Genomic DNA, 11,886 nt, shown 5'->3' on the forward strand with positions numbered 1-11,886 from the left:
TGATAAGCAACTGCTTGCTAAGGTTAGGTTTAGAATAAGGATTAGGGTAAGGGTTAAGTTTAGGGTTAGGATAAGGGTTAAGGTTAGAGCTAGGCTTAGGGTTAGTATATAGATAGTCTACAGACTATCAGTTACATTTCAACTATCCAAATAAAGTGTTACCGAGATTGAAGCAGGCTAGTGGTGGTCTCCTGTGCCTAGGGTTATGGGTTAGAACGAGGGAGGGAAGGAGGGAGAGAGAGAGAGGGGGGAGGATGAAAATCTAAATAAAGAGTTTCTCACAGTATGTTCCGGAGCGTTTGGGGGCTGGATAGACTGCGCTGTGCTGTGTGCCGTCCTACAGCCCATAAATTCATAAATATAACCCTGCCATCCCTACCTCTCTCTTTCTCCTCTCCCTGCTCTGTGTCCAGCTCTGCCTCCAGTGCTCATAAAACCAGGGCTGACAGGTGCTGGAGACCCAAAGCAGGACAGAGAGAGAGAGAGAGAGAAGGAAAAGGAGTGCTTTTACAGTGTTTTAATTGTAGACGCTACAGTGGAGGGTGCGTTCAGACAGGGCAACACAGTGCTACAGATCTAGGATCAGCTTCACTCCCCAAGTCCTAACCTGACCTAAGACTAGACTGACCTAAGACTAGCATTTACAGCACAGGGCAACTTAGACCTATTCCTTGAAGCCAACACGCCTCAATACCTGAACCACATTTCCTCAACCCCGAGAGGGGGAGAGGTAGGGGGAGAAAGGGCAAGTCAGCCAGACCAGTGGGGGAGGGAACGACAGTGTCAATGGTAGCTTTGTTATTTTAGAGGAGGACTCGTTACTCCCACCCTCTCCTCCTTCCCCCCTTCCCCAGCCTTGTGGGTCCAGCCAGTTACACAGATGGGAGCGGGGGGATTGCTAGGATGTTTTCCGGGGTCGTATTGACGATCCCACATACCGCACTGCCAGACCACCCTGGTGGAATTATTATTTGGTCTAGTAAACGTGCATGAAGAGATTCTCTCTCTCTCTCTCTCCTTTCCAATGTTCATATTATATTCACTGATAGTTCGCCTGGTTTCACAGCTGTCACACCACTCATTTAGCTACAGTAGGCCTAGCATCATTAGCTACAGTAGGCCTAGCATCATTAGCTACAGTAGGCCTAGCATCATTAGCTACAGTAGGCCTAGCATCATTAGCTACAGTAGGCCTAATTAGTGGTATCATTTTTGGAATACAGAATGCATTGCTGGTATTTGTATTTGTGTAATGACCGATGCTGGAGATGAGAAGCAGGTACATTTATTCAAGAACAGACAGGTAACAAACAGGAACAGCGTCAGCACATGGGTAAACAACAACAATTAATGCTGAAGTAGGGAACAGAGCGGGTAACCAGACAGTATTAGGGGAGGTAATGATAGAGGTGATTGAGTCCAGGTGAGTCCAATAATCGCTGATGCGCGTGATGGGGGGAAGGCAGGTGTGGGTGATGATGGTGGCAGGAGTGCGTAATGCTGGGGAGCCTGGCACCTTCGAGCGCCAGGGAGGGGGAGCAGGAGCAGGCGTGACAGTACTCCCCCGGGTGAGCCTGACGGGCCGGCCAAGGCACGGGCGCTGGACTGGGAGCCTGATGATCCGGCTGAGGCCCGACGTGGGATGGGCACCTTCTGAGCCAACCCGGGGCAAGAACCTCTCGAGCCAGCTAGGGCAGCCTGAAGAGCTGGCTTAGGCACCCCCGGTTCCATCGGTGGCGGGCCCCGGACCCGACGTCACCACCAACCGCAACGCCAGCACTCCCCGATGCTTTGTATGATGGCTTCAGCATTCTGTAACTACCGACGCTGGAGATGAGAAGCAGGTACGGGGAGTCAACATTTACTCAGGTACAGACAGGTAACAAAACAGGAACAGCGTCAGCACACGGGTAAACAACAACAAACGACAATTCATGTTGAAGTAGGGAACAGAGCGGGAACCAGACAGATACAGTATATGGGAGGTAATGACAGAGGTGATTGAGTCCAGGTGAGTCCAATAATCACTGATGCGTGTGATGTGTGGAAGGCAAGTGTGCGTAATGATGGTGACAGGAATGCGTAATGCTGGGGAGCCTGGCACCTTCGAGTGCCAGGGAGGGGGAGCGGGGGCAGGCATGACAATTTGTATTTATTATGGATTACTCTTCCTGGGGTCCAGCAAAATTAAGGCAGTTTATACAATTTTAAAAACATTACAATACATTCACAGATTTCACAACACACTGTGTACTCTAAGGCCCCTGTTCCACCACTACCACATATCTACAGTACTAAATCCATGTGTATGTGTGTGTATAGTGCGTCTGTTATCGTGTGTGTGTACATGTGTCTGTGCCTATGTTTCTGTTGCTTCACAGTGGTAATATAATGGACCTGTATGTACAGCGTAGTAATATAATGGACCTGTATGTACAGCGTGGTAATATAATGGACCTGTATGTACAGCGTGGTAATAAACTGGACCTGTATGTACAGCGTGGTAATAAACTGGACCTGTATGTACAGCGTAGTAATAAACTGGACCTGTATGTACAGCGTGGTAATATAATGGACCTGTATGTACAGCGTGGTAATATAATGGACCTGTATGTACAGCGTAGTAATATAATGGACCTGTATGTACAGCGTTGTAATATAATGGACCTGTATGTACAGCGTAGTAATAAACTGGACCTGTATGTACAGCGTAGTAATATAATGGACCTGTATGTACAGCGTGGTAATATAATGGACCTGTATGTATGTAATATAATGGACCTGTATGCGTAGTAATATAATGGACCTGTATGTACAGCGTAGTAATAAACTGGACCTGTATGTACAGCGTGGTAATAAACTGGACCTGTATGTACAGCGTAATGGTAATAAATGGACCTGTATGTACAGCGTGGTGGATACAGCGTAGTAATAATGGACCTGTATGTACAGCGTGGTAATATAATGGACCTGTATGTACAGCGTAGTAATATAATGGACCTGTATGTACAGCGTAGTAATAAACTGGACCTGTATGTACAGCGTGGTAATATAATGGACCTGTATGTACAGCGTGGTAATATAATGGACCTGTATGTACAGCGTAGTAATATAATGGACCTGTATGTACAGCGTAGTAATATAATGGACCTGTATGTACCTGTATGTAGGTAATATAATGGACCTGTATGTACAGCGTGGTAATATAATGGACCTGTATGTACAATGTTGTAATAAACTGGACCTGTATGTACAGCGTGGTAATAAACTGGACCTGTATGTATAGCGTAGTAATAAACTGGACCTGTATGTACAGCGTAGTAATAAACTGGACCTGTATGTACAGCGTAGTAATAAACTGGACCTGTATGTACAGCGTAGTAATAAACTGGACCTGTATGTACAGCGTAGTAATAAACTGGACCTGTATGTACAGCGTAGTAATAAACTGGACCTGTATGTACAGCGTAGTAATATAATGGACCTGTATGTACAATGTTGTAATAAACTGGACCTGTATGTACAGCGTGGTAATAAACTGGACCTGTATGTATAGCGTAGTAATATAATGGACCTGTATGTATAGCGTAGTAATAAACTGGACCTGTATGTACAGCGTGGTAATATAATGGACCTGTTTGTACAGCGTGGTAATATAATGGACCTGTATGTACAGCGTTGTAATATAATGGACCTGTATGTACAGCGTGGTAATATAATGGACCTGTATGTACAGCGTAGTAATAAACTGGACCTGTATGTACAGCGTGGTAATATAATGGACCTGTTTGTACAGCGTAGTAATAAACTGGACCTGTATGTACAGCGTAGTAATATAATGGACCTGTATGTACAGCGTAGTAATAAACTGGACCTGTATGTACAGCGTGGTAATATAATGGACCTGTATGTACAGCGTGGTAATATAATGGACCTGTATGTACAGCGTGGTAATAAACTGGACCTGTATGTACAGCGTGGTAATATAATGGACCTGTATGTACAGCGTAGTAATAAACTGGACCTGTTTGTACAGCGTGGTAATATAATGGACCTGTATGTACAGCGTGGTAATATAATGGACCTGTATGTACAGCGTGGTAATATAATGGACCTGTATGTACAGCGTGGTAATATAATGGACCTGTATGTACAGCGTAGTAATAAACTGGACCTGTATGTACAGCGTGGTAATATAATGGACCTGTATGTACAGCGTAGTAATAAACTGGACCTGTATGTACAGTATGTACAGCGTGGTAATATAATGGACCTGTATGTGTAATAAACTGGACCTGTATGTACAGCGTAGTAATAAACTGGACCTGTATGTACAGCGTAGTAATATAATGGACCTGTATGTACAGCGTAGTAATAAACTGGACCTGTATGTACAGCGTAGTAATATAATGGACCTGTATGTACAGCGTAGTAATAAACTGGACCTGTATGTACAGCGTAGTAATATAATGGACCTGTATGTACAGCGTAGTAATAAACTGGACCTGTATGTACAGCGTGGTAATAAACTGGACCTGTATGTACAGCGTAATATAACTGGACCTGTATGTACAGCGTGGTAATAAACTGGACCTGTATGTACAGCGTAGTAATAAACTGGACCTGTATGTACAGCGTGGTAATAAACTGGACCTGTATGTACAGCGTGGTAATAAACTGGACCTGTATGTACAGCGTGGTAATAAACTGGACCTGTATGTACAGCGTAGTAATAAACTGGACCTGGTACACCTGGACCTGTATGTACAGCGTGTATGTACAGCGTAGTAATAAACTGGACCTGTATGTACAGCGTGGTAATATAATGGACCTGTATGGTAATAAACTGGACCTGTATGTACAGCGTGGTAATATAATGGACCTGTATGTACAGCTGGACCTGTATGTAATAAACTGGACCTGTATGTACAGCGTAGTAATAAACTGGACCTGTGTACATGTAATACACTGGACCTGTATGTACAGCGTAATAATAAACCTGGACCTGTATGTACAGCGTGGTAATAAACTGGACCTGTATGTACAGCGTTGTAATAAACTGGACCTGTATGTACAGCGTGGTAATAAACTGGACCTGTATGTACGTGGTAATAAGCTGGACCTGTATGTAGCGTGGTAATAAACTGGACCTGTATGTACAGCGTGGTAATAAACTGGACCTGTATGTACAGCGTGGTAATAAACTGGACCTGTATGTACAGCGTGGACCTGTAATAAACTGGACCTGTATGTACAAGTAATAAACTGGACCTGTATGTACAGCGTGTAATAAACTGGACCTGTATGTACAGCGTGGTAATAAATGGACCTGTATGTACAGCGTGGTAATAAACTGGACCTGTATGTACAGTAATAAACTGGACCTGTATGTACAGCGTGGTAATAAACTGGACCTGTATGTACAGCGTGGTAATAAACTGGACCTGTATGTACAGCGTGGTAATAAACTGGACCTGTATGTACAGCGTGGTAATAAACTGGACCTGTATGTACAGCGTGGTAATAAACTGGACCTGTATGTACAGCGTGGTAATAAACTGGACCTGTATGTACAGCGTGGTAATAAACTGGACCTGTATGTACAGCGTGGTAATAAACTGGACCTGTATGTACAGCGTGGTAATAAACTGGACCTGTATGTACAGCGTGGTAATAAACTGGACCTGTTTGTACAGCGTAGTAATAAACTGGACCTGTATGTATGTACAGCGTGGTAATATAATGGACCTGTATGCTGGACCTGTGTACAGCGGTAATAAACTGGACCTGTATGTACAGCGTGGTAATAAACTGGACCTGTATGTACAGCTGGACCTGTATGTAATAAACTGGACCTGTATGTACAGCGTGGTAATAAACTGGACCTGTATGTACAGCGTGGTAATAAACTGGACCTGTATGTACAGCGTGGTAATAAACTGGACCTGTATGTACAGCGTGGTAATAAACTGGACCTGTTTGTACAGCGTAGTAATAAACTGGACCTGTATGTACAGCGTGGTAATAAACTGGACCTGTATGTACAGCATGGTAATATAATGGACCTGTATGTACAGCGTGTGTGTAACTTAGACCATAAAGCAACTTTGCAGCACATTTCAACAAACACAAAGTTGTCATAAAGGGCAGATATTTAAAACACGCTATAGAGTTGACAGATGGGCCTCAGATTATAAGAAGAGTTGCTACATTCTAAGAAGTGTTGCTACATTACAAGAAGTGTTGCTACATTACAAGAAGTGTTGCTACATCATAAAACATGTTGCTACATTCTAAGAAGAGTTGCTACATTCTAAGAAGAGTTGCTACATTCTAAGTCACGCAGAACTCCCCCACGCATCTGTCAATCAAAAGTCATGACTTGGAATCTTACACACACACACACACACACACACACACACACACACACACACACACACACACACACACACACACACACACACACACACACAACCCTGAAATGAAACCACTTGCACCACATTGTAATTTGACTCATGTGATTATAACCCTGCTACAAGTCTGGTCTCCATATGGTCATTCAATACAAATCCATTCAGGCTCTTATGTCTTTCAACTCGGCTCATGTGTTGTGTTTTGTGAAAGAGTCAGGCTTTTCTCTCTCTCTCTGGTTTCCCCCTTTTCTTGTATTTCCTAGTGTGTGAAGTGCATCCCAGCTCTGTCTGGTTGCTGACTGACAGTGGTCTACTTAGCTGAGTTTTTGCTGTGCTTGAGTAAAGCAGGGCAGGACTAAGGCTCAGATGCCTGTATTGAGCCTGTACAGATGACTCAAGACTCATTTTCAATCGTTTATGAAGTGGGCTGTCATTTATATAATGTATCACAGAATCCATACGTTTTATTTACATCATATTTACATTTACATTTACATTTACATCAGCAGATGTCACAAAGTGCTATACAGAAACCCAGCCTAAAACCCCGATCAGCAAGCAATGCAGATGTAGAAGCACGGTGGCTATGAAATAGTCTGAAGTTTTTCCTAGCCACCATTCATCTAACGCTTTCAACTTTCTTTGTGGAGGTCTGTTCTCTTCCCTGGTTAGTCACTCAAAAAGGGGATGGAAAGGTGTTGTTTTACAGCCCTTTTATACAGCCGGAGCAGAAACAACACCCCATTATGAGGCCAACGTGAATAAAACTAATAGCACCCTATAACCAAGAACGTTACCACATATAACCTTTAATAGTTACAGGTAACACACACCTTCCTGGCTCTGTGTGTGTGTGTGTGTGTGTGTGTGTGTGTGTGTGTGTGTGTGTGTGTGTGTGTGTGTGTGTGTGTGTGTGTGTGTGTGTGTGTGTGTGTGTGTGTGTGTGTGTGTGTGTGTGTGTGTACGTGTGTGTATGTGTATAAGACGTGTGTGTGTACGTGTGTGTATATGTACATGTAGAGAGATATGAATAGGGATAGTGTATGGGGTTAGAGGGTCATCCATGATGTTTTATTTTCTCTGCATACCGGTTGAACTAAATCTCATTATGAGTACAAGTTATTTATTGGGTTGTTTCAGCCAACTATGAGAAACATGTGGAATCGAAAAATGGTTTATAAATAAAGTTATTAACCTTTGTCTCAATGCATGCCAGAGCCTTGTATGGGCCGCTGCCCTGCACACACACACACACACACACACACACACACACACACACACACACACACACACACACTGACCGTTTTGTTTTATAAATTGCACGATAGCCAGGACCACCAAAACAGAGATTGTTTTTTATCATTGAAAAGTGCAATTACAATCTAATGCTGTTACAGGCCACTTCTTTTCCCTGTTAGGCTTTATTTGATTAAAGCCTATCCTGGGTTTACAAGGCTAAGAGCCCTGAACCACCCATGTAGAGCATGTTAACCACAGGGTTCACCCACTGTAAGATACGTCAACAGCTAGACAGCAGAATGCAGACACATGGGTATGTGTGGTGACTGGGCAGGACAGAGTGAAAGTTGTGGTCATCCTTGATGATTACAGTATCGATAGTCCTGTTCTTCTAAAGTGTATCACATCTATCCCCATGGCAATACATTCCCCCTCTTCATCACCATCACATCTATCCCCATTGCACATACATTCCCCCTCTTCATCACCATCACGTCTATCCCCATTGCACATACATTCCCCCTCTTCATCACCATCACATCTATCCCCATTGTACATACATTCCCCCTCTTCATCACCATCACATCTATCCCCATTGCACATACATTCCCCCTCTTCATCACCATCACATCTATCCCCATTGCACATACATTCCCCCTCTTCATCACCATCATGTCTATCCCCATGGCAATACATTCCCCCTCTTCATCACCATCACATCTATCCCCATTGCACATACTGTACATTCTCCCTCTTCATCACCATCACGTCTATCCCCATGGTACATACTGTACATTCTCCCTCTTCATCACCATCACGTCTATCCCCATGGTACATACTGTACATTCTCCCTCTTCATCACCATCACGTCTATCCCCATGGTACATACTGTACATTCTCCCTCTTCATCACCATCACGGCTATCCCCATGGTACATACTGTACATTCCCCCTCTTCATCACCATCACGTCTATCCCCATGGTACATACTGTACATTCCCCCTCTTCATCACCATCACGTCTATCCCCATTGTACATACATTCTCCCTCTTCATCACCATCACGTCTATCCCCATGGTACATACTGTACATTCCCCCTCTTCATCACCATCACGTCTATCCCCATGGTACATACTGTACATTCTCCCTTGTCATCACCATCTCCCTGTTTAGACAGGTGGTCTTCCTTATTCATCACTTTCAAGTAGATCTATGAACCCTTGGGAGGTGGGTGGAAGAAGGGATAGAGAGAAAGAGAGAAAGACTGAACTCCAGTTCTTCAACATCATGGCCAACACCCCCCCACTCTCTCTCATCCTTTTTACTTTTCATTTAATTCCATGAAGTTCACATCTGGATGGCAGATGTCTATCTCAGGCAGAACATATTAGTTCTTTCTCCCTCCTTATTTCCTCCCTCTGTCTCTGTCTCTCTCACTCTCTCTCTCTCTCTTTCTCTTTCTCTCTTCTCTCTCTCTCTCTCTCTCTCTCTCTCTCTCTCTCTCTCTCTCTCTCTCTCTCTCTCTCTCTCTCTCTCTCAGTTCATTCTCTTTTCCCTCCCTCCCTCTCTTTTTGTGAGTGCAGGCAGGCATGGTGATAATCCTCCTCTCTTCCACCTGGCCTGGACCACCCACTCTCACACAGCACTATAGAACTGAGCCAGCAGCCCACCAGCAGAGAGGCAGAGCAGAGGCTGGGGGAATACCAGAACAGTACCACCATGTGGTGAACTTGGAGAACTGCACCGGGAATTACCAGGAGGACTTCAACTGTAGTGGTGCCGGCTTTGTCTGTAGGCTACCACAGGCCTATGTCTCCACCTAGAGGGACATGTACAGAGACTGAACACGAGTTGAGTCGTGTAGGTTAACCATCACATGGGAACAAGTTATTTGGGAAAATTGTGTGAGTGAGTGAAAGTGGAAAAGTGATGTCGCGGTATTTCCTATTTTGCAGAGCTTTCGACCAACATGGCTCACCGCCCGCGGCTTAATCGTCGGTCACGCTGAATGAACCCGGAACGCCGGAACCCATTTAGAGTGGAATTTGGACGGTGCTCGTGCTGTTGATGGGGAATATGAGTGGAGAGAGGAAGAAGATACTGTGTTGTGGTACACAGTGTCATCGTGACCCTGGGGGATTACACACTCAAACGGATACACACACACACACACACACACACATGTACGCGCACACACACTGACGTGCCTCTCACACACACAGACGTGCTTGCACACACACTAACACACGTGCACGCAGACGGAAAACTTGCTCGCAAGAATACAGACACACACACACATTCACACACTGACAAGCACGGATGCATGTATACACACACACACACACACACACACACACACACACACACACACACACACACACACACACACACACACACACACACACACACACACACACACACAACCCCTAACCCACTCAGCCATTGTAGTTTCTCCTTTTGGAAGTATCTGTGGTGGCTTTGCCAAAAGGGGAAGTGGGATGAGCACGTGATGGAATGAGGATGAGGACTTGCCGGGGGTCAAGGGTCATATGGGGAAGTTGATTGTAGCAGAGACCGTGGCTGTGAGGATAGGTCCCATGTACCACTTACCAATTGGTGGGTTGAAATTGCATTACCCAGTAGTTAATGCTTTAACTGTGGGGACAGATTTTGCTTTGTGGCTGTGAACTTGAACTTTGTGTTAACCGTGGTATCTGCTGTTAAAGGAAACGATCCTCTTGTGTCATTCCAACAGCCATTCTCCCTCTCTGTCCCAGCGGGTCAAGCCTCTGTCCATAACTGAGTTGCTATAGTACTTCACCCTCTCTAACTCTCCCCCCTCCCCCGCTGCCCTCCCCAGCCAGTCAGAAACATGGGGCTCTCAGTGCAGTGAGATTCCGCTGCATGCGTGGTGTGTGTGAGTGATGGGCGTTGGTGGTCCGCTGCTTTCACACCTGTGGCTGTGGCAGATATATCCTGTTTGGAAAGGACCGAAGGCCTCCCCAACGCCCTTACGACCCCCCCCTACACACACACACACACACACACACACACACACCATCTCACCTCTTCTGCTGCCAGGAAGTATGCACAGGAAACAGCTGTCCCCTGCGTCCGTTCGACCCCCTTCCGGCCAGGTGCATCCTGGGAAAGAAGTGATGTGTGACTGTCGACTGACGTTCAGCTCTTCTATGGCGTCGTTATAACCCAGCCATAATTAGAGACATAATTGTGTAGATTGACATATTTCCCTGTACTGTAATTCTATTGATAATGCTAACCAACATTTAGTAAGTGCAATGTTTGTTTAGATTCTCCCTGACAATTACAGAGACCAGATAGAAGTACAATGATAAATACTACAGTCTACCTGTATGAGTAATTGTTCTGGGCTCCATCTCCTATGAACATCCTATCTAATCAAAATCATAGCATTTGGCACATTCACCCAGCTCTCAGATTGCCTTAGTCTTTCTATATATTGGCCTAGATTCCAGTGCTAAATGGACGCTCACCTAATGGGAGTTCACCCCGTCATAACTAATGCATTTTGATCTGTTTGAAGAAGAATAGACTCCAAGACAACCAGGAAAAATAACACCCAAATACATCTGTGGTTATGAGCTTAGACGTGTCTGTAGTCTGTCCCACTGGCCGTCACACACACACACACGCACGCACGCACGCACGCACGCACACACACGCACACACGCACGCACGCACGCACACACGCACGCACGCACACACACACACACACACACACACACACACACACACACACACACACACACACACACACACACACACACACACACAGACACAGACACAGACACACACACACTCTGCACTGTATTGTTTGTCACTTTCTCCATCTATAGCACTGTGAGTATTGCCTCAAACAATTAGGCCGTACTGATTCCTATCACCAGACACACAATAGTGTTTACATGAGGCTGAGGAAACGTGGCCATGGAGCCCATCTGTGTGTGCGCTTGAACGCTTATGTATGTGTCTTGGTGTGCGTGATTGCGTGTATGTGTGTGTGTGTGCTTGAGTGCTCATGTACGTGATTGCGTGAATGTGTGTGTTTGCGTGTGTGTATGTTATGAAGCATGTAGTCATTTGTTAGTTTGTTAAATGATGTGGACTTCATGGAGTTAAGATGTACAGACATATAGATGATTGCGTGAATGTGTGTGTTTGCGTCCTGTGTGTATGTTCCTGAAGCACTTTGG

The 11,886-nt window shown here is 45.0% G+C and overlaps 1 long non-coding RNA gene across 1 annotated transcript; it reads right to left on the reverse strand.

The window, feature by feature from the left end:
• Nucleotides 1-1,269: 1,269 nt before the first annotated feature.
• On the reverse strand, nucleotides 1,270-10,807 carry LOC135559894 (uncharacterized). The gene is made up of 2 exons (XR_010458584.1): nucleotides 10,718-10,807; nucleotides 1,270-1,827 (listed from the first exon to the last, which is right to left on the reverse strand). It is a non-coding gene; the product is annotated as an uncharacterized LOC135559894 (long non-coding RNA).
• Between the last annotated feature and the right edge of the window lie 1,079 nt (nucleotides 10,808-11,886).

This window comes from Oncorhynchus nerka, linkage group LG15, assembly GCF_034236695.1.
Source record: "Oncorhynchus nerka isolate Pitt River linkage group LG15, Oner_Uvic_2.0, whole genome shotgun sequence".
In the NCBI taxonomy this organism is placed as follows: domain Eukaryota; kingdom Metazoa; phylum Chordata; class Actinopteri; order Salmoniformes; family Salmonidae; genus Oncorhynchus; species Oncorhynchus nerka.